At 46.7% G+C, this 23504-nt stretch overlaps 1 long non-coding RNA gene across 2 annotated transcripts in view; it reads left to right on the plus strand.

Annotated features, from left to right (window-relative positions):
• Positions 1 to 8242, plus strand: part of LOC139281058 (uncharacterized) — a 41158-nt gene extending 32916 nt beyond the window's left edge. Inside the window, exons 2-4 of one of the 2 annotated variants that reach the window (XR_011596816.1) lie at positions 2919 to 3116; positions 3694 to 5285; positions 5401 to 8242. This is a non-coding gene — a long non-coding RNA (uncharacterized lncRNA). Of the gene's footprint in view, positions 1 to 2918; positions 3117 to 3693; positions 5290 to 5400 lie in introns of those variants that run through there. The other variant, XR_011596815.1, reaches the window with a different exon arrangement.
• Positions 8243 to 23504: the final 15262 nt, after the last annotated feature.

Genomic DNA, 23504 nt, shown 5'->3' on the forward strand with positions numbered 1-23504 from the left:
AGGGTATCCTGTCGCCTCATTGTTCTGTGCTTCGCTCTGCAATTAGCTACATATTCTCCACTCTTCGGCAGCAGTTTGCTATACTTCACCGACAGTTCTATTTGAATTGCATTGATCATCAGACTCCAAACAAGTTAAAGGAAAGATAGAGCCTACACTTGCTGCAGTGTTATGAATAATTTGGGCCATCAGCATAATGTGAGCGATATCGCTTTCAGAGAATTGGCGCAAAAAACCTTCAGCCACCAGCTTTCTTTCCTTGTCTAATATGTGTGTGATTTGCATATCCATTGCTGTCACTTCTTTATATTTTTTCATTTTTGTTTGCCTTCTTCTGCAGCTGTCATTCAGTTGAAGATACATTTCATACTCATTGGAAAAAGATGAAAATTCATTAAATTTATGAAAATGAACAGCTGCCCAACTGAAGACTACTGAAGGTTTCTGAATTTAAAAAAAGTTTAACATCTGTTTAAAATCTCTGCTATTTCTTGCCAATGAGTCCTTTTGAGTCCTAACTATATTATCAGAGTCTGGATAACACATTAGCATTTTAATGACACCCAAGCTTCCATTCATCATGTAAAACCAATAAAGACTTCTAGCTCATTCTAACAGAACCAGCACATGATCATAGAAGTCAAAACTGCTAAGAGATACATGAAGGAATAATCATACAACTTCTTATATTACCGTTAAACCCTAAAATGCAACAGAATGCTGAAATTACCAACTAAGTCCCTTTCCAATATCATCTTGTGATTGTGGAAACTATTGCGCGTGAAGAACACAAACCAGTTCAACTTTCTTTCTAATTTATGTTGGCTGGGTGACTCGATAATGCTGTGCTCTTTTACTAGAGAAGACTAAAGACTATGGAATTAGCGGGAAGATAGCAAACTTGTTTTGAAACTTGGTTTAAAAAAAAGAAACAAATGAAGGAGAGTATGACTGGAAGTGAAGGAGGAGAGATTGACTACAAAGTATTACAAAATATTTACAGCACAAAAACAGGTCATTCGGCTCAACTGGTGCATGCAGTGTTTATTCTCCACACGTGCCTCTTCCCACCCCTCTTCATTTAACCCCATCAACATATCCTTCTATCCCTTTCTCCCTCATGTGGTTATCTAGCTTCCTCTTAAATGCATCTATGCTCAACTACTTCCTGTGGTAGCGAGATCCACATTCTAACCACTCTCTGGGTAAAGAAATTGGTCCTGATTTCTCCTTTGGATTCCTTAATGACTGTCTTATATTTATGGCCCCTAGTTCTGGTCTCGCCCACTAGTGGAAAGTAACTGGAAGTAAACGAGCAGAACCACAACAGAGAGAAGAAGGCTTAAGTAGCGTGGTCCAAGGGTGCTAAGAAATGCAAACTAGAATGGGAGTTGGGAATGGGAATGCATTCATTATTCTTCCAGACACAATAATGACAATCAGATGTAGTCCGCTCACGAATTTATGTCACAAGGATCTGGCTCACTGCTCCAAAATGCTGAACACCACTGCTGGTAGGGCTTGTTCAACACTTGATTTACTGACTGATTAATTTTCTATAATCACTATGTCAATTAGATATTTGGGGGTTTGATGTTTGGCTATTTAAGTATAGTACAGGATTGCAAAAATAAAAGAACTCACATCTACATAGCGCCTTTCACGACTTCAGGACGACCCAAAGCGTTTTGCAGCCATTGAAGTACTTTTGAAGTTTAGGTACTGACAGTTGGAATGTAAGTTAGAAGGGAGGAAACAGATAATAGGAGTTCGGAGCAGTTTTTCAGAGTGGTTAGAAGTGGGTACTGGTGTCCCTCAGGGTTCAGTTCAGGGAACACTTCTGTTCACGATGTACATTGATTATTTGGTTATAGGCCGCAAGGGAGTGATGCCGAAATGTGCAGATAATAAAAGGCATTGTTAATTATTTAGAATACCAGGGGAAACTACAAAGGGATTTTGATAAGATGGAGAATGGGATAAAAAGTGACAAATGGAATTCAATGTTAGTATGTGTGTGGTGATGCATTTTGGTAAGAAAATAACAGCAATAATTATACTCTGAAAGGAAGTAAGCTTGGTGCTGTGGAAGAGCAGAGGGACTTGTGCATACAGGTTCACAGGACATAAAAGGCAGCATTTCATGTTGATAAGGCTGTTAAAAAAGCTAATGGAATTACAGCTTTTATCACAAGAGGTATAGAATATCGAAGCCAAGAGGTAATGAAAATCCAATATAAAAGCTTCTTAATAAGTCCACAGAGTACTGTGTGCAGTACTGGGTACACACTACATTAAGGATACTGAGGTTATAAAGCAGATTCACTGGAATACTGTCTGGTACGAGGAATTACAAATATGAGAAAAGGCTTGAATAATTGTTTTTTTCATTAGAACAGAGATTATGGGATGATATGCTAGAAGTGTTTAAAATTAAGAAAGGATGGGACAGGGTAGATAGAAGTAGACAGTTTAAGGGGTCCAGAATGAGGGCCCATAGATACAAGATTAAATGTAAGAGAATTATAACAGCAGTCATAGAATCATATAATCATAGAATCTTACAGCACAGAAGGGTGCCTGTGCCGGCTCTTTGAAAAGGCTGTCCAATTTAATCCCACCATCCAGCTTTTCCCTCCAAATCCTGAAAATGAGTCCTCTTCAAGTCCATGTCCAATTCCATGTCAAGAGAAACTTCTTCACACACAAAGTGGGCTGTGGAATTGACTTCCAAGGTCAGTGGTTGAGGCAGAAACTATGTCAACATTCAAGACAATATTTAATAGATGGATGACGGAAAAGTGTTGAAGGGATTTGGGGGCAGGTTGGGTAAGTGTGATTAGAATTATTTGCTTGCATGGCAGGTAAAGGCCGACACAGACTGGTTAGACCAAATGGTCTGTTTTTATATATTTCAGGATTCAATCCAGCCCAGAATTACATCTTCGCCTTGCTTGCTGTAAGATCCTAAATGAAATGATTTTGGTTCGTCTCAAGTCCATACTTAGCAAGAAACTGCCCGTAATTCAGCACTATTACGATGAAAATTAGCAACTTCACTCTGAGGGGCCATCAGAATTGTTGGGATCACAAATGAAGTGACTGCTTTTCCTGGGGTAAGAATGAGGCACATTGCTCACCAGAATGAAGGGAGTTTTGGCCATACCATTGTACCATGAAATGCTTTTGATTACTCTTCATGCATTCATTGATATTTCGTCGTTGGACTTAGTAAACCCCCGACTTGCTCTACGTTGTGCAAATGCAGGAGTTTACATGAGTTCTGAAACTATTTAACAATTGCTCTGCCGATAAGTAAGGCAGTGCGGGTATTCTGGCAGCTGGAATCAATCCTCCTCAAAGCTTTTAGTAGCCCACTGTTTATCTTCGAATAGTGCATTAACAGTTATTTCTGGACCGTAAGGTGTGCTCAAGCAGCCTGGGGTGATTGATACTTCAGTGCTCCCTCTCTCCCTTAAGTAGCAATTCCACAACAGTTGCCTTAGCTCAACACTTTCTGCTGGTGCCGTGTATGAGATTGGGAGTACATGTTTAAATCTATGTCCCAGCACCTCCCTGGTAAATCCAAGCACAGCGTCGCTGGGTTGCCCTTTTAATTGTTATTTTTTTTAAGAAGGGGTTATGTTTAGTTCAACTGTGTGAAAGCATCTCCTCGATTTACTACTTTTGCAGAGATATGCAGTCTGTGCCCAAGTACTTACGTCGAAAAGTTGGAGATCTAAACACTCGACAACTTCCTACAGCTGAGGAGGAACTTGCTGCTTTCATCAAACTGTCAATCGGTGACATTCAAATTGTCCAGTTCTTGATATATAAAAATTATATCGGCAAATCAGATAGAATTCTAATGCCGGATTCAACTTGTGTGTCTGAGTGTGTAGAGTGAAATGTTGAGCGTGAGATGGAGCATTGCAGCGAGGAAGATTGAGAAGAGTGTTGGTGCGATGACGCAGCCCTGCTTGACCGCGGTCCGGACGTGGATTGGGTCTGTGATGGATCCGTTGGTCAGGATCACAGTTTGCATGTCGTCGTGGAGCAGGCAGAGGATGGTGACAAACTTTTGGGGGCAGCCGAAACGGAGGAGAATGCAGCATAGTACCTCCATTGGGCGGGCCACATCGTCCACATGCCCGACACGAGACTCCCAAAATAAGCACTCTATTCGGAACACCTACACAGCGGGTGCGCCCAGGGTGGGCAAAGGAAACATTTCAAGGACACGCTCAAAGCCTCCTTGATAAAGTGCAACATCCCCACCGGCACCAGAATTCCCTGGCCCAAGACCGCCCTAAGTGGAGGAAGAGCATCCGGGAGGGCGCTGAGCACCTCGAGTCTCCTCGCTGAGAGCATGCAGAATGCAAGCGCAGGCAGCGGAAGGAGCGTGCGGCAAACCAGACTCCCCACCCACCCTTTGCTTCAATGACTCTCTGTCCCACCTGTGACAGAGACTGTAATTCCAGTATTGGACTGTACTGTCACCTGAGAACTCGCTTTTAGAGTGGAAGCAAGTCTTCCTCGATTTTGGGCAATGCCTATGATGATGATGATGATGATAAGTGAAATGTTGTCACAATTGAAGAGCAAAAACTCTTCTTCAGCTCAAAACATCCACACACACAAATTTTCTTGACTGCCTCAGGGCCACTGTGCCAGTCATGTTCAGACATTGATGATAGTGCTATAGGGCTCAATTTTCCCCACTCCCATTTTTTTGTGCATTGCCAGAGTTACGCCCGTTTTTCTAGGCCCCAACTATTCCCCCCAAAAAAGTAGCAAGTTTCCCCATTCAAGTTCTGAAATTAGCGTCACACAGCCTGTCCTGTAGCCTCAGGGGGTGAAGCCAAATGTCTGCGCCAAAAAAACAATGCCGCACCTTCTGCGCATGCGCGGGGGAAAAAAAGGACGTTTTTGACATGATTGCTATGAGCCCGCATATACAGCTCCCAGTCTGCTTTCGGCCATTTTTAAAGAGCCAGTTGTGTGTGAGAACTTTCATTCTCATTCAAAAAATTGGAGCTGCAATACAAGATGCAACATGCACAAGGACCAAGAAATTCTTATAGGATGAGGTGGAGGCACTAGTTACTGTGATTGAGGGCAGATGCCATGAGCTGGACACCAGCAGAGATCACACAAAAGTTCCAACAAAAGAAATGAAGAAACGCTGGAACCAAGTTGCAGAAGATTACTGTGCAATGGTGACCACCCCGAGATTTGGAGGCCAGTGTAAAAAGAAATGGCAGGACCTTGGTCAAGTAGTTAGTGTAAGTAATATTTTCATTTATTCAATGGAATTGCAATTGTAAATGTGACCAGCTGTATATGTCCCACCCAGCAGAAAGACACTCTCTCTAAAAAGTTATGTTTTCATCTTTGCAGAGGAAAGTGGCACACAACAAACGGGACAGAACTCGAACAGGAGGAGGCCCGGCAAATCTGCAACCACTGACACCCTTGGAAGAGAGGGTCGCTGCTTTGATGGATCCTGCCTGGAGAAAAGCAACCACCACTGCACAAGCTGGGCCCACACTGGAGGGAGAGGGTAAGTCCTGCAAATTCCACAGTCTGGCTTTGCTAAATGTTAAGTACTGCATGGGCAAAGAGCCATGCTTCAGTTCATGGGGATGTCTCCGTCAGCTACGCTTTGGTTGATGCAATGTTTTATCATTCATCGTGGTCCTTCAAGTCCACCTGCTGCCTGTGCTGTGTGAGCCTACTCATGCCACCCACCCTGCTCCCTCCTCTGCTGCTAACCATTTGTCTGTTCTGTTATATTTTGCAGAACTTGAGGATAACCCTGACGATGCAGAAGAAGATTCAGATGCGGACGAGCCTGAAGAGAACATCTTACAATCCCACATTCCAGACCAAGAGCAAGGGGGGGAGGGGGAGGAGGAGGTGATGGATGAAGCCCACACTGTACTCACGCTGGAGGAGGTGTAGGTGCCGCCCATTGAGGTGCCAGGCCCTTACCTGAGTGGTATGAGTGTTGCTGGGACATTTCATGGTTTCTCACAGTCCAAGGCTAGGGATTCCAGTGGGGTGCAGCGAGGCACACCCAGGGCCCCACTGTCCGAGGGTGTGGGTCCCAATGGGATGCAGCGAGCCACACCCAGGGTGAGGAGGGGAAGGAGAGCTCAACAGCAATCTCGTGAGGCGCAGGATCTAACAGATGTGGTTCAGATGATGGCAATGAGTGCGGAGACACTGACTTTACATGATCACTCCTGGACACCATCAATGGGGTTGGTGATGAGGTATTGGGTCTGTCGGGAGAAGTAACAACACTCTCACGAGAAATGGGAACACTATCCAGGCACATTAGGGAGGGAATGTCGCAGACAGATGATACAATGTCGGTGCATGTGAGGGAGGGAATGTCACAGATAGTTGAGACACTGTCAGAGCACATGAGGGAGGGAATGTCGGAGTTACTGCTGCAATAAGGGAACATGCCCAGAACCCGCGCCCATTGACAGAATCAACTGCCGCTCCCACTCCAATCCCTAGACCAGCCTCTGAAGCGGCCCAAGCGGGTCCTTCCACATTACCGGTTGCCCCGCCCCCCCCCCCCATCTAGAAGTGCGCATTACAGAGATGTTGGAAAGAATAAGCTTGGTACCAACCCAAGAAATGTTGCGCCACTGCCTGCAGGCAGGGGTGAAATCACCAAGACCAAATGCAGCGGGCGGTCTTTGAATAAGGTGGAGGAGAGATGGGTGCAGCCTTTCTTTGTTGTTGTTATTATTATTGTTACTGTTGTAACTGTTCTCAAATTAAGTTTTTGGACATTATGTAAATTTACAAGTTTAAAAGTTTTTAAGTGATCTTAAGAGTTTGTAAGTGATCTTAACTGAAAACATTAAAGATTGATACAAGAATATTTTTTATTAAAGTTAAGTTAAGTACAAAAAAATGTTTGTTAAACTTTTGAATAAAATATATTTTAAATTATGACTGAATAATTTCCATTATTTGTTCCACAACATTACGGAACAGGTCCAAATAGTAAACATGGTTCATTTGGAATAGTTGCCGCTGAGCCCGCAGGCAACAAAGTGTTTATGGATCAATTGCTGGCGCAAGGCTCGAGCAATCGTTAAAGGGGCCCGTGGCCCGCCCTCCTCCGGCGTCGTGCTCCGGGTTATGGTATTTGCATAGCTTCCTCGTCCTCCTCCGTCTCCTCTTCCTCCTCGTCATCTGGAGGAGGTGCAGGTGCCGCCCATTGAGGTGCCAGCCCTTTCCTTGAGTGGTTTGAGTGTTGGTGGGACATTCCATGATTTTCTACCGTCCGAGGCTGCGGGTCCCAGTGGGATGTAGCGAGGCACACTCAGGGCCCCACTGTCCGAGGCTGCGGGTTCCAGTGGGATGCAGCGAGGCACAGCCAGGGCCCCACAGTCCGAGGCTGCAGGTCCCAGTGGGATTCAGCGAGGCACACAGGGCCCCACTGTCCGATGCTGCGGGTTCCAATGGGATGCAGCGAGGCACAGCCAGGGCCCCACAGTCTGAGGCTGCAGGTCCCAGTGGGATGCAGCGAGCCAGACCCAGGGTGAGGAGAGGAAGGAGAGCTCGACAGCGCTCTCCTGGGGTGCAGGATCTAACAGATGTGGTTCAGATGATGGCAATGAGTGTGGAGAGCATTGACCTTACCCAATCACTCCTGGACACCATCAGTGGGGTGGGTGATGAGGTATCGGGACTATCGGGAGAAGTAACAACACTCTCACAAGAAATGGGAACACTGTCCAGGAACTTGAGGGAGGGAATGTCGCAGGCAGCGGAAACAATGTCGGTGCACATGAGGGAGGGATTGTTGAAGAAAGTTGACACACTGTTGCACAACATGAGGGAGGATATGTTGCAGGTAGTTGACACACTGTCAGGGCACATGAGGGAGGGAATGTCAGAATTAGCTGCTGCAATAAGGGAACACGCCCAGACCCCGCGCCCATTGACAGAATCAACTGCCACTCCCATTCCAATCCCTAGACCAGCCTCTGAAGAGGCCAAGCTGAGCCTTCCACATTACTGCCACTCCCCACCCTCCGCCCCTCAAGAAGTGCGCATTACCCGAGATGTTCGAAAGAAAGCAGCCTTTCTTTGCTGCTGTTGTTGTTGCTGTTGTTACTGCTGTAATTGTTCTCAAATGAAAACTTTTTGGTAATTTATGTAAATTTACAAGTTTACAAGTTTATAAGTGATCTTAAAGTTTGTAATTGATCTTAACTGAAAACTTTAAAGTTTGATACAAGAATGTTTTTATTAAAGTTAAGTTAAGTACAAACAAATATTTGTTAAACTTTTGAATAAAATATATTTTACATTATAACTGAATCATTTACATTATTTGTTCCATTATTAACAAATTTTTGAACTAAGGAAGAATCATTTCCATCATTTGTTCCATTAACACAACACAACACTACGGAACAGGTCCAAACAGAAGGATAGAGAGGATGAACACGTGGCTGGAGAGTTGGTGCAGGAGGGAGGGCTTTCAATTCCTGAGGCATTGGGACCGCTTCTGGGGGAGATGGGACCAGTACAAACTGGACAGGTTGCACCTCAACAGCGCCGGGACCAATACCCTCGCGGGGAGTTTTGCTAGTGTTGTTGGGGAGAGTTTAAACTAGCTTGGCAGGGGAATGGGAACCTGAGAACAACTTCAATAGGGAAGGAAGTAAAGCTGAAATTGGAAAGCATGAATGTAGAACGTGAATCTGTAAGACAGAGGAAGCAAGGGTTAGTAAGTAGTAATCTAGGCAGTCTTCCTGTGCAAAATGGTATATACTTCAATGTAAAGAGTATAGCGAACCAAGGCGGATGAGCTGAGAGCACAGGTAGACCCTTGGGAGTATGACAATATAGCCACTACAGAGACATGGCTGAAAGAGGGGCAGGTTTGGCAGTTCAATATATCTGGTTACAGTATTTTTAGACAGGACAGAGGGGAGGGGGGTCAATGTATTGATTAAAGAAACTATTACAGCTGCGAAGAGGGCTGATATGTTAGAGGGTTCATCAAATGAGGCCATATGGGTAGAACTAAAAAATAAAAAAGGGGTGATCACTCTGCTGGGCGTGTATTATAGACCCCCAAACAGTGGGAGGGAGATAGAAGAGCAAATATGTTGGCAAATTTCTGTGGTCCAAAAACCATAGGGCAGTAATAGTAGGGGATTTCAACTATGCTAATATGGATTGAGACAAATATAGTGTGAAAGGTACAGAGGGTGCAGATTTCCTAAAATGCATCCAAGAGAACTTTTTTAGTCAGTATGTAACAAGTGCAACATGGGAGGGGGCGGTTCTGGATTTAGTTTTAGGGAATGAAACTGGGCAGATGGAAGGGGTATCAGTGGAAGAGCACTTGGATGTCAGTGACCATAATTCAGTCAGATTCAAGGTAGTTATGGATAAGGACAAGGATAGACCAGGAATCAAAGTCCCAAATTGTGGAAAAGCTAAATTGAGAAGTGCTTTGGCCACAGTAAACTGGAAACAGCTACTTGAAGGTAAATCAGTGTCGGAACAGTGGGAGGCATTCAAGGAGGAGATCCGGAGGGCTGGGAATAATGGGCCCAAGTTTCGGCTGTCCTGCAGAATGGCGCACCTCCGAGAGGCACGTCTATTTTCTGGAACATAAAGTGTGCCTATTACTAATCTCGGTATTCTCCTATATTTTTGGGGCCTTTTCCAGGTCGGCGCGGCACAGCAGGAGCTGCTGGGGGTGGGGCCAAGGCGTTGCAACAAAGAACTGCCGGCGGGGGTGGGGGGGGCGGGCAAGGCTAGGGTCCAGCATCATTTTTAGTGCCGGCAGCCTTACGCATGCGCGCTGGAGCATGCGCGCATGCGCAGTGGCACAGAAACATTGGCAATCGGCCATTTTTAAAGGAACATGCAGAAGAGTGATTTTTGGTTTTGTGGAGCTGTGCAAAGGCTTCAGACTGATTTTCTGTGCCTGAAGGAGTGCTTTTAGCAGTACTGTGGAAGAAATCACCTACTGGAATCAGTGAGTGCTGTTTGTGCTGCTAAACTTCCAGAACAAGTGCTGCATAGGTGCATGTAAAATAAGGACTGTGTGTTTTCAAAAATCAGAGTGTCAATTCAATACAGCAATGGAACAACGTCCACCAAGAACGACAAATTTCTTGCATGAGGAAGTGGAGACACTAGTTAATGTCATTGAGCAGAGATGGCAGGAGCTGGATGCCAGTAACAGAGGTCGCACAAAAATGCCACCCAAAGAAATGAAGAAACGCTGGAACCTAGTTGCAGAAGATTACTGCGCAGTGGTGAATACCAGGAGATCTGGAAGCCAGTGTAAAAAGAAATGGCATGACCTTGGTCAAGTAGTTAGTGTAAGCAATATTTTCATTTATCAATGGAATCTAAATTGTAAATGTGACTATCTGTATATGTCCCACCCTGCAGAAAGACGCACTCTGTAAAAAGTTATATTTTAATCTTTGAAGAAGAAATTGGCCCACAACAAAAAGAAAAATACTTGAACAGGAGGAGGCGTGCCAAATCTGCATCCACTGGCACTCTTGGAACAGAGAGGCGCTGCTTTGATGAGTCGTACATGGAGAAAAGCAATCAGTACAGCACAAGCTGGGCCCACACATGAGGGAGAGGGTAAGTCGTGAAAATGCATCGCGGCCCTTCAAATCAACCTGTTGCCTGGCCCGCTATGTATGAGAGTACTCATGCCACCCATCCTGCCCCCTCCTGTGCTGTTAAACATTTGACTGTTCTGATATATTTTGCAGAAGATGATGCCAATCCTGAAGGTCCTGAACATACAGAAGAAGAACCAGATGCGATCCAGACCAAGGATGGCTGCAGGTGTTGACTGAAATGTCTTCAGGGGAGACCTTAGAAGTTAATATTTATGGGCCCACATCAACGGACATCAGTGTTTCAAACCTTTGCATAGGTTCTGGTTCCACATTCTATGGTTTCAAGATTCCGACGTTGCAGGTCCCGGTGGTGCTGCTGGTGTAATGCAGCAGTTTACACCCACTGCCCCACCGTTCCCGCCTACGCCTCCCACTGGAGTGGTGCTGCCTGCAACACCCAGGGTCCCACCGTCCCAGCCCGCAGCTCCCACTGGAGTGGTGCCGCTTGGAATACCCAGGGTCCCACCGTCCCAGCCTGCACCTCCCGCTGGAGTGGTGCCATGAGGCAGACCCAGGCAGAGGAGAAGGAGATTGGAAGCACGCTCTCCTGAGATGCAGCGTGCAGCAGATGCAGCTCAGGTTGTGGCATTGGGTGTGGAGAGCAATGACCTTACCCGATCACTCATGGGCAGCGTCAGTGCAGTGGGTGAAGAGGTAACGGTCCTGACGGGAGAAATAGTAGTAATGATACGGGAAATGAGGGAGGGAATGTCAGAGGGAGTGCAAGTGATGGCACAGGCCATCAGGGAGGGCATGCAAGTGACGGCATAGGCTGTCATGGAGGTAGCTGCTGCAATAAGGGCACACAGCCCCGCCAACCAAATTACACCCCCATGAAGAAGTCAACATTCACTGAGATATGGATGAGAGATGGTTGCAGCCTTTCTTTGTTGCTTTTGTTCTTGTTCTTGATGTAACTATAGTAACTTTTTTCAAATTGAAGTTGTTTTGTAAGTTTTGTAACTTTGCAACTTATAAGTGATCTTAGGGTTTTTAAGTGATCTTATAGCATAAATGTTCTCACATTTTGTAACTTAAAAAGTGATCTTGAAGTTTCAGTGATCTTAAGAGTGTAAGATTTTTCACATTGAAATTGTTTTGTAACTTTTGTAACTTTACAAGTTTATAAATGATCTTAGAGTCATATTAAAGTAAAGTTTGATACAACAAATATTTTATTACACTAACGTGAACTTTTCAATAAAATATTTTTACATTAAAACTGAACCATGTTCCATTAACACAACACAACATAGGAACAACTCCAAAAAATAAACATATCCATATGGAAAAGTTGTCGCTGAGCCCTCAGGCATCAGTAGTTGAAGCGTTCACGGATGAGCTGCTAGCGCAGGGCTCGAGCAATCGTTAAAGGAGCACGATGGACCGCCCTCCTCCGACGTCGTGCTCCGGCATCAGGCACTTGCATGCTTTCCTGATCGTCATCATCATCCTCATCCTGCTCTTCCAAATTACTATCATCAGGCATTGGACCCTCACGTGGGTCTTCTGGTTCCACTACCAGCTCCTGCTGCCTCATGATGACTAAGTTATGCAGCATGCAGTACACAACAGTGAACTGACCAACAATCTCAGGGGAGTATTGAAAGTGGCCTCCAGAATGCTCCAGGCATCGGAAACGCTGTTTCAAGATGCCAATGGTCCTCTCTATGATGCTGCACATCGCAATGTGCGACGTGTTGATGGTCAGCTTCCGTCCGTGTCACGCGTAGGGGCGTCATGAGCCAGGTGACGAGGCCGTACCCTTTGCCCTTCTGGCTGCTGCTGAAACATGTCAGCTATAATGCTGTCGCTTAGGATGAATGCATCATGGGTGCTGCCAGGGTATCTTGTATCAACTGACATGATGCGCTGCTTGTTGTCACAACTGTTACACTCATAATAAATGGTTAAACTGAGTACTGTGTGTAATGAGCAAGTGTGACCTTAGCTCCTTTATTACAATTCCAGAGTGCAGGTACCTCGTGGTTGGCTTGCTTAAATACTGTGCTCCCAAGGGATGCTGGGATTCCTTGGGACTCCAGCAGGTGGGCCCTCTGGTGGTCAGGTGTGATGCAGGTTACAAAGGGTTAAATACATAACATCACTCCCCTGTGAAGTCAAGAGTACACTTATTTACAACGTGAGATGATCTGGGGCTTTGCGCTCCCTTGTCGATCGTCTCAGTACAAATGCTGGTGTAGGTGGGTTGGTCAGTTCTTCACTGGGCTGTTGGGCAGCCGGCCTTGCCGGGCTGCTGGGGATGATGAGTTCAGTTTTATGGTCAGCTATAATGTCAGTTGCCACTTGTGAGTGTGTAGGAAGGTAAAAATTGGTGGGGTCCTCTTCGGGTTGTTCGTAGCTGTTGGTGAACCGCAATTTGATTTGGTCCAAATATTTTCTGTGCGTTTGTCCATTGGTCAGTTTGATCTGCACGGTCATGGTACACACTTTGTTGATGTCGCTTGCCCTCCATGTAATCATGGAGATCAGGGTGAAGAAGAGCGAGCCTTGTTTTAAGCGCCCTTTTCATGAGCAGCTCAGCTGGGGGGATCCCGGTGAGTGAGTGGGGTCTGGTGCGGTAGCTGAGCAGTACTCGGGACAACTGGGTCTGCAGGGAGCCTTCCAATACACGTTTCAAGCTTTGCTTGATGGTCTGAACTGCCCGTTCTGCCTAACCATTGGATGTGGGCTTGAACGGGGCAGATGTGACATGTTTGATCCCGTTGCGGGTCATGAATTCCTTGAATTCAGCACTGGTAAAGCACGGCCTATTGTCGCTGACTAGGACATCAGGCAAGCTGTGCGTGGCAAACATGGTTCGTAGGCTTTCAATGGTGGCCATGCATGTGCTTGCAGACATTATTGCACATTCAATCCCCTTTGAGTAAGCGTCCACGACAACCAAAAATATTATTCCTAGGAATGGGCCCGTATAGTCTACATGGATCCTCAACCACGTTTGGATGGCCATGACCACAAACTTAGCGGTGCCTCTTTGTGTGCATTGCTCAGCTAAGAGGAAGTGTTGCACTGGCGTACACATGATTCTAAATCTGAGTCAATGCCAGGCCACCACACGTGAGATCGGGCTATGACTTTCATCATTACGATGCCTGGGTGGATGTTGTGCAGTTCGCAAATAAATGTGTCTCTGCCTTTCTTGGGCAAGACCAGGCGATTGCCCCACAAAAGACAGTCTGCCTGCAGGGACAACTCGTCCTTGCGCCTGTGGAATGGCTTAATCACTTCCTGCAAATCCACTGGGACACTGGATCAGCTCCGATGGAGAACACAGTTTTTTTACCAAGGACAGTAACGGATCCTGGCTGGTCCAGGTCCTGATCTGGCAGGCCGTAACGGGGGACTTCTCGTTCTCAAATGCCTCCATGACCATGAGCAAGTCAACTGGCTTTGCCATTTCCATCCCGGTGGTGGGCAACGGTAGCCGACTGAGAGCATCTGAGCAGTTCTCTGTGCCTGGTCTGTGGCGGATTACATAGTTGTGTGCCGACAGCGTGAGCGCCCATCTTTGGATGCGGGCAGAGGCATTGGTAGTAATCCCTTTACTCTCCGAGAATAGCGATATGAGCGACTTGTGGTCAGTTTCAAGCTCGAACTTGAGGCCAAATAAGTACTGGTGCATTTTTTTAATCCCGTAAACGCAAGCCAGAGCCTCTTTTTCAACCATGCTGTAGGCCCTTTCGGCCTTGGACAAACTCCTGGATGCATACGCAACCGGTTGCAAAATCCCCGATTCATTAGCCTGTTGTAATACACACCCAACCCGATATGATGACGCATTGCAATCTAACATAATCGTTTACATGGGTTATACAGGACAAGCAGTTTGTTAGAACACAATAAATTTCTGGCTTTCTTAAAGGCAGCCTCTTGTGAATTCCCCCATACCCAGTCGTCTCCCATGCACAGTAGTGCATGTAGGGGTTCTAGCAGGGTGCTTAACCCAGGTAGGAAATTGCCGAAGTAGTTAAGGAACAACCGCAGCTCCATCATGTTCTGTGGTTGCAGCGCGTTCTTGATGGCCTCCATCTTGGCGTCGGTGGGTCTGGTGCTGTCTGCAGCGATTCTCCTTCCTAAGAATTCGATGTCCTGTGCCAGAAAACGCACTTCGAGCGTTTCAATCTGAGCCCCACGCGATCCAACCGACTAAGTGTAATGTCACTACTATAAATTCACACGAGGCACATTCTGCAGACAAGGTCACTCTGTGACCTGAACCTTTATTCACAGGACCAAGAAGTGATGACCCTGCGTGGGACTTCCCTTTATATACCTGGATGACCAGGTGAGGAGTGTCTCCCACAAGTTCATCCCCTGTGGTCAAGGTGTGCATTTCTTAGGTGTATACAGTATGCAGTGTTATTATGAAGGTTACAATTACATGAAGGTTACATATATGACACTAAGAACCTCCTCCAGATTCTTTAAGTGCTCCATGGTGTCCCGACCTGTAACCAATATGTCATCCTGGAAGACCACTGTGCAAGGAACCGACTTTAACAGGCTCTCCACATTCCGCTGGATGATCGCTGCAGCCGACCGAATCTCGAAAGGGCACTGGTTGTAGATAAACAGATCTTTGTGCATATTGATGCAGGTGAGGCCTTTCGCAGACTCCTCCAGCTCCTGCGCAATGTAGGCCAAGGTCAGGTCCAGCTTGGTGAACGTCTTCCCTCCAGCCGGGGTGGCAAATATGTCATCTGCCTTGGGTAGCGGGTACTGGTCCTGCAGCGAAAAACAGTTAATTGTTACTTTATAGTCCCCGCAAATTCTAACCGCACTGTCCTCCTTGAGTACCGGGACAATCGGACTGGCCCAGTCGTTGAATTCCACCGACGCGATGATGCCTTCACGTTGCAGCCTGTCCAGCTCGATTTCCACTTTGTCATGCATCATGTACGGTACCGCCCGAGCCTTGTGGTGAAACCAAATGGATCTGCACTTTCACCCCCGAGAAGCTTCCAATGCCTGGCTCGGATAATGATGGGAACTTGCTTAGAACCTGGGTGCATGAGGCGTCGTCGATGGACAAAGGCACTCAGATGTCATCCCAGTTCCAGCGGATTTTCCCCAGCCAGCTTCTGCCAAACAACATGGGGCCATCCCTGGCACAATCCACAGTGGGAGTTCGTGTACTGCTCCATCATGGGATACTTTGACTTCAGCACTGCCAATTACAGGGATTAGTTCCTTGGTATAAGTCCTTAGTTTAGTGTGAATGGGGCTGAGCTTGGGCCTGTGTGCCTTCTTTCCCCACAGCCTGTCGAAGGCCTTTTTACTCATTATGGACTGACTTGCCCCTGTGTCCAGCGCCATTGATCATGGAATGCCGTTCAGTTCAACTTTCAACATAATAGGTGGACATTTCGTAGTGAACGTGTGTACCACGTACACTTCTGCCTCCTCCGTACGAGTTTCAAATTCAGTCTGATCCACAGTGGATCGATCTTCCTCTGCAACGTGGTGGTTTGCAGGGTTTGCAGCTCACCTGTACATTCGTTGGTGGTGTCCCATTGTTCTGCAACCATTGCACGCATAGTGCTTAAAGCGGCATTGATGGGGCCGATGATCACCCCCGCAGTGCCAACAGGGTTTCAACTGCCTCACATTAACAGATGATGGCAGACTGGGTCAATTGAGGTCGGGCCACAGCAGCCGGCGTGTACGTTCTGCCATGTATATTTCTGCTCAAAACCGACGTTACTTTATGCACAGTACTGGCCGAAATTCTTTGTTCTGTGAAACCTGCTTAATGTTGTCGCTGATGGACATAAATGCGTGGGCTATTGTTATGGCTTTACTCAGGTTCGGAGTTTCTACAGTCAACAGTTTGCGAAGGATTGTCTAATGTCCGATGCCCAGTACGAAAAAGTCTCTGAACATTTGTTCTAGGAATCCCTCAAACTCACAATGTCCTGTGAAGCGCCTTAGTTCGGCAACATAGCTCCAACAGGTGGGCCCTCTGGTGGTCAGGTGTGATGCAGGTTACAAAGGATTAAATACATAACAGAAACCTTTTCTATTCCTGTACTGCTCGGCAACGTCCACAGATGCTCGCAGGCGATGTGGGTACAATCAATACAGCCCTGTACCTTTGGGAAGCCAGCAATCCTGGAGAAGCCCACAGCCCTGTCATGCATTGCTTTGCCGGTCATTGGGAAGTTGATGAAGTCATTCCTCCGCGCAAACAGTGCAGCCGTGACCTGGTGAAAGCAGGCATGTATTGCACGTTGAGAGATGGCGCACACATCTCCAGTTGTAGCTTGAAACGATCCCGAGGCACAGAAGGAAAGTGCAGCTGTTACCTTCACTTCAACAGACAAGGCAGTCGGCGTTCTGCTTCTCGGCTGTAAATCTGCTCTCAGCATATCACAGATCTCAACGACAACTTCTCTGTGGATAAGGTGGTTAAGAAGGCATACGGAATGCTTGCCTTTATTGGCCGAGACATAAAATACAAGAGCAGGGAGGTTATGCTTAAATTGTATAATACACTGGTTAGGCCACAGCTGGAATACTGCGTACAGTTCTGGTCGCCGTATTATAGGAAGGACGTGATTGCACTGGAGAGAGTGCAGAGGAGATTTACGAGGATGTTGCCTGGACTAGAGAATTTTAGCTATGAGGACAGATTGGATAGGCTGGGTTTGTTCTCCTTGAAACAGAGGAGGCTGAGGGGAGCCCTCAGTGAGGTGTATAACATTTTGAGGGGCCTGGATATAGTGGATAGCAAGGGCCTATTTCTTTGGTGGAGGGGTCAATTACGAGGGGCATAGGTTTAAGGTGGTTGGTGGAAGGTTTAGAGGGGATTTGAGGGGAAGCTTCTTCACGCAGAGGGTTGTGGGGGTCTGGAACTCACTGCCTAGAATGGTAGTAGAGGCAGAGACCCTCACCACATATAAAAGGTGCTTGGATGGGCACTTGAATTGCCGTAACCTGCAGGGTTACGGACCTAGAGCTGGTAAGTAGGATTAGACTGGATAACCTCTTGTTGGCTGGCGCAGATACGATGGTAGGTACTTCAGGGAATCTAAAATGGCCAGAGTGGCCTCCTGGACTACTTTCAATCAACTGAATGGGTCACAGCACAATTTTCCCAGATTTTTTTCCCCAATTGGCCTGGGTTTTTATCTTTTTTTGCCTCTCCCTGGAGATCGCATGGCTCCAGGTGGGGTGGAGTGTAAAATGTTGCGATACATGGGGTGTCACAGTTGTGTGGGGCGCACTTGTTGGGCCGGATGCTCTTTCTGCCATTGTTCATTGTTCATAGGTTTATATGTAATCTTCAGGGCTGCTGACCAAGGGCCATGTGGCTCTTTGTCGGCCGGCGCGGACATGATGGGTCGAAATGGTCTCCTTCTGTGCTGTAAACTTCTATGTTTCTAGTAAAGATGGTCCATGTGGAATAGTTGCCGCTGAGCCTTCAGGCAGCAAAGCGTTCAAGAATGAGCTGCTGGCGCAAGGTTCGAGCAATCGTTAAAGGGGCACGATGTCCCCCCTGCCTCCGCCGTCGTGTTCCGGGTTCAGGTAGTTGCATGGCTTCCATGTCCTCGCCCTCCTCCTCCTCATCATCAGCATCTTCCTCCTCATCATCAGCCACTCTCACCTCAGGTGGGTCTTCTACTACCAGCTGCTGCTGCCTCATGATGGCTAAGTTATGCAGCATGCAACACACAACAGTGAACTGACTGATAATCTCAGGGGAGTATTGCAAGTAGCCTCCGGAATGGTCCAGGCATCGGAAACGCAATGATCGAGAACCCACCCGGCTTCATTTGATGCGTGTTGTAGGCTTCTCATGCCTTCCGTTCGCCTTCCACAGCCCGTCCTCCCTCCCCGGGCTTCTTTTGAAGCCAAGCCCCGGGCCCCGAGCCCCTGCATCCGGGCAAGGAACCGATTCTGCCGGCCGACTCTCTGGCCCATTCAGTGGTGGCGTGTCAGTTTTTAAAAAGTGAAAACTTAAAGAGTTCCATTAAACTTCCATTTCCTGCGTTTTAAGTTTTAAAAATTTAAGGTTGATTAATGTGTTCTTGACTTCCTCCAAAACCTTGCAGAAAAACAACAGCGTCTTTCTGCGCCGATTTTTTAATGCGCACTGGTTTCTCTTAAGTGGCCAGAAGGTTTTTCGGGAGTGGTCCCATACGATGTCCTAGGAGAAATTTAAATTGGCCAAACTTGCATAATTGTGAAAAACTAGCGCAGACATCAGGTTACGCCCCCTGCAAAAAAAAACTAACCTAAAAAAATTGTAACTAACTGAGTTATGCTGGCGCACAAAGATTGGGGAAACCTGGATTTTTAAATTTAGACCAAAGAAAGCGGTGCATGCCAAAACAACAGCGCAAATCACTGGGGAAAATTGAGCCCATAGTAAGGAAAGCAAACTGCCCAATCTTTCTTGGGAATGCCCCAGTAGGCTCCCCCTTTTTCAGGATGGCATTAGAACCCGGAGTGTTTCTATCAAAGGATGTTTCTTCCACCCCATAAGTCAGGGATAACGCACACTCTGCTCTGTGACTTACCCAACAAAGTCAAAACTATTTTATCTGCACAGGAAAACTGCGACAAATAATGGGGGAGAAATTCAACTCATGGCCGCCCATTTTTCTGTTGTAAAATCGCCGTTGGACCTCCGATTTTGACGTCGTAATCTGCCGGGCTGGCAGTGCGGCAGACACCACGTTGAGTCAGGAGGCTTTTAGTTGTCCAGGGCGCCTACCTGAAAGCAGCGGGGACTTAATAAATAATGGCCCAGATTTTACGGTCAGCGATGAAGGAACGGTGCTAACTGTTCATTGTATTTACACGCCCATAGAAAGTCTGTGGGCTTTTGCACTCGAACTTGCGGTGACTAGAAATTCAAACCAATGCGGCATCTTCGATAGGGGATCTGGGACTGGTGTAAACAGATAAGCAATGGTGTGTCTCCTTACCCAAACAAACTGACGGGAGGTAGGTTTAACCCCCAAAACCGGTGGGTTGGGGTTGGGTGAGATATAAAGATTTTTTAAATCCCAAATCCAACCCGCCTCCAACCTGCCCACTTCCAGGTTTAAGAGAGGCGGGACAAGGGGCAGGCAGTAAACCCACTCCCAGGAGGTGGGTTGGACAGTTAAATGTTACAATGAGACTGGGAGCCTCACATTTAACCTGGCCGGCTGGGATTCCCTGGCCTTGGGATACCACACAGCTGAAAGGAGGTGAGGACTGCTTCGAGGAAAAGGTAAGTGCCTTTATAGCACTGCTTGTGGGACAGGAGGAGCCAGAGTACTTCCTCTCAGCCCACCAAACAACCTTCTTCCCTGCCGCCGGATCCCCCTCCCCCATCGCCATTGGATCGCCCCGCCCCCCCAGATCGGGGATCAGCACCTCCTCACTGGGATACGACTCCCCCCAGGATTGGGGATTTGACCCCCTCCTGGATCAAGGACCCAACCCCCCCACCCGGATCTGACCCCCCCCCCCACTGCCACCGGCCATGCTCCCACTAATCCAGCAGCAGTTTCTTTACCTGCTTCTCCGGGTCCCACCCGGGTCGATGTCAATTAAGGTCCTACATTCAGGTAAGTCTCTGGTTAATCATTTTAGGCTTCTTGTGGACTTTTAGGCCTATTTTTCCTGAGTTGGCTGCTCGAGTTGAGTTGAAATAAGTTATTTTCTGGAGCTGCAGGATAATCTCTAGCCAAGGCCTTGTGCGCAATATTGCTCTGACCAAGGTGGGTCTACCATTGGAGCTGGAGGATGAGGACGAGGAAGGGCAGCAAGTCAGAGTGCAGAGACATGCAGCTGCTGGGAGAAGAGGGCAAAGGACAGGAGGGTGCAGGAGGCCTTACCACATGCTCGTGTTCAGGAGCAGACATCTCACCTCCAGGTAACTGAGAAGCAGTGTGTCCGGCAGCTCTGCTTCACCGGGGAGGTTGTGACAGAGTAACTGCGGTCCTACACCAGGACATTCACTGCAGTGCCTGCGGCTCTCAAGCTGCCTGTGGCCCTGAATTTCTACACCTTCGAGTCATTCCAGGCTGCATCAGGTGAAATGAGCGACGTCAGACAACTCGCGGTGCATTGCTGCACAAAGCAGATGATGGATGTGGTCCTCGCTAACTGCAATGAAGTCATTCATTTCCCCATGGAGTCAGCAAAGCAGGAAGACAGGGCTCGTGGCCTGTCTTCACCAGGATCACAGCCTTCCCCCAGTTGCAGGGCATTATTGACTGAACTTATGTTGTGTATCATGAACCTGGAATGTGCATGAACAGGAAGGGCTTCCACTCACTTAACATTCAGCTGGAATGCGATGATGGGAAATGCATCCTGCAGGGTTGGGCCTGGTTTCCTGGCAGTTGTCATTTGGCCCAGAGTTTCTGTTTTGGATGCAATTAACGATCCAGGCACAAATTGCACTCAAAATTGCGCTAGTTTTCAGAAGTGTTCTTTTTGTTCAGGTTTCTGCTCATACTCATTTGCATATCGGCAAATGTAAAACTTGCCATGGACCAGCGCAATTGGACAGTGGTTTAGAATGTAATTTTTTTTTAATTTTGCATTAGAAAAAATTCTTTGATATATTTAAGAGTGGTAATCAGGTGCAGTTTTATTAACACAGCTAAAAATATGTTTATCACAAAAAAATAAACATTAGTCAGAGTGTCTAGTCCACCACCCATGTGTAACCAGATATTAAATAACTGAAAATGACTTTAACAAACTATACAGAACCATTTACTAATTACAATGATCAGTTTCTTAGTAAATTAAAAAATATATATATATTTAAAAGCTTTTAAAACATGCCTATTAGTGTCCTTGTGCCTAAAAAGAGCTTATTTTTAAGATTCCCCTCAAAGGCCCACAAATGAGTGCAATTAGTGGAAACTCGGCATGGTCTCGATCGGGGGCGTAGCTAGTGTTGTGGACGGGGCCAACTTCGATTGCAATGTTTTTTAAAGTAGCGCAAAAAATCCGATTTGCGCTGGACATGATTTGCATTTGAGATTCCTCAATCTTTTGCACTGGTTTTGCCGATTTCGGGCAAATTGCACTGCAAAGTCACGGAAATTCCAGGTCCATGTCTTTATCCTGTGTCAGTCCTCACTGCCCCCCTCTTTTCCACCCAGACAATAAGTCTCGTGTTTCTATGAGCTGCAATTCTGGTGGCTACAACCGTGGAGGTGGAAAGCTGCTGTGCATCCTACAAGAATACTTGTGATGGCTATCATGGGCAAACCCAAGGTGCTCGGACCCGATTTCAGCAGCTTAGCTACTGCGACGGCACCAGCACACGCACTAGTTACAAGGGTAACGGGATCAGGCAACCGGGTTTATTCGAGCATATGCAAGGGAAATGTTCTGAGGAACACTTCCCAGAACAAAAGCTTGTAATATTTATACATATTCTGAGGGGTGCAACCCTCCTACAAAACTATCGATTGGTCTACTGCTATCAGCGAAGTTACATTGATTTGTTGCTCTTATCAGACTAGCTCTGGGTGGTTCTTCCCCACCTGTCCATTTCCCATCACATGTCCCCCTTCTGGAATGTGTTCAACTTTGCCTCAGTTTCTCACGACGTTTGAAGTAACCTTGCTTCCTAGGGTTTGATATCTTGTTCCAAACACCTGCTTTCTTATCCTGTTTCCAAGAGAACTTCAGTCATAATGTCCTAGTTTCTCATGAGATACACATGCTGTTTACAATCTATGTTCCCAAATAGCTTACTCTCTACTCTCCTTGACAAGTGTTGTTCTATACTGACTGTGTTGATTTCATCTCCGATCAGTCTGTGCTAGGGTTCAACTGTTGGTTACTTATGATGGTTCACTAACCAGCTGGCTTTGCAACATAGCAAGCTTTGCTGGTTCCCCTTCTTAAAACCCATGCAGGCAAGTGTATAAGCGTGCTTTACATACATAAGTGAGTTTTACATACAATTCCAATCGTTATAGAGACAGAGGTACTCCCGATTCCTCAGAATTTCCTAATACTGATAAGCCCTACAATTCAGTTCGGGTATCGGTTTTCCTCCCCTTACAGTGGCACTGTCCTCTGCAGTTAAATAGCCTGCCAATGACCAGCAGCAGGGATAAAGGAGCGGCTGGGAGTAGCGCCAATGGACCTGTGAGGGGAAAGAAGTAAAAAGAAATCAAAGAGTGACATCACAGGAAAGCAGGTAAGTGATTGGTTGATGAGTATTTCTCTCTTTTTTTTCTAAAGTTGAGCATTGGTTTAAATTACGAGCCGGGATTAAAAATGAAACATTCAAAACTTGAAAAAGTAATTAATTAAATAAAATACATTAGAGATGGCAGGGCAGGCGATGTGTTGCAGCTGCAGCATGTGGGAGCTGGTGGACACCAGTGTGATCCACGGCGACTACATCCACAGTAAGTGTTGGTGGCTCGAGGAACTTCGGCTCTGAGTTGATGAGCTGGAGTCCAAGCTTCAAAAACTGTGACACATCAGGGAGGGGGAGAGTTACCTGGACACTGCGTTCCCATCATCATAGGCAGTCCCTCGAAACGAGAATGACTTGCTTCCACGCCAAAAAAGGATGAGTTCACAGGTGTTTCAATGAAGGACCTAATATTCCAGGTCCTGAACTACATCCTGAAGGGTGGAAGATGCCTGTGCATGGATTTTTTTAAAGTGAGGTGGCCGTTGAACATCAGTCACCACACGGGCTTGACAGAGCTAGGTCTTGGTCCAGTGACTGCGTTCCAGGAGGCAGTTGCACCCCTTAGGTTAAATAATTCACATTTGGTCCGTGGTCAAGGACAG

The sequence above is a fragment of the Pristiophorus japonicus genome, chromosome 15 (assembly GCF_044704955.1).
Source record: "Pristiophorus japonicus isolate sPriJap1 chromosome 15, sPriJap1.hap1, whole genome shotgun sequence".
NCBI classification, from domain to species: Eukaryota; Metazoa; Chordata; class Chondrichthyes; family Pristiophoridae; genus Pristiophorus; species Pristiophorus japonicus.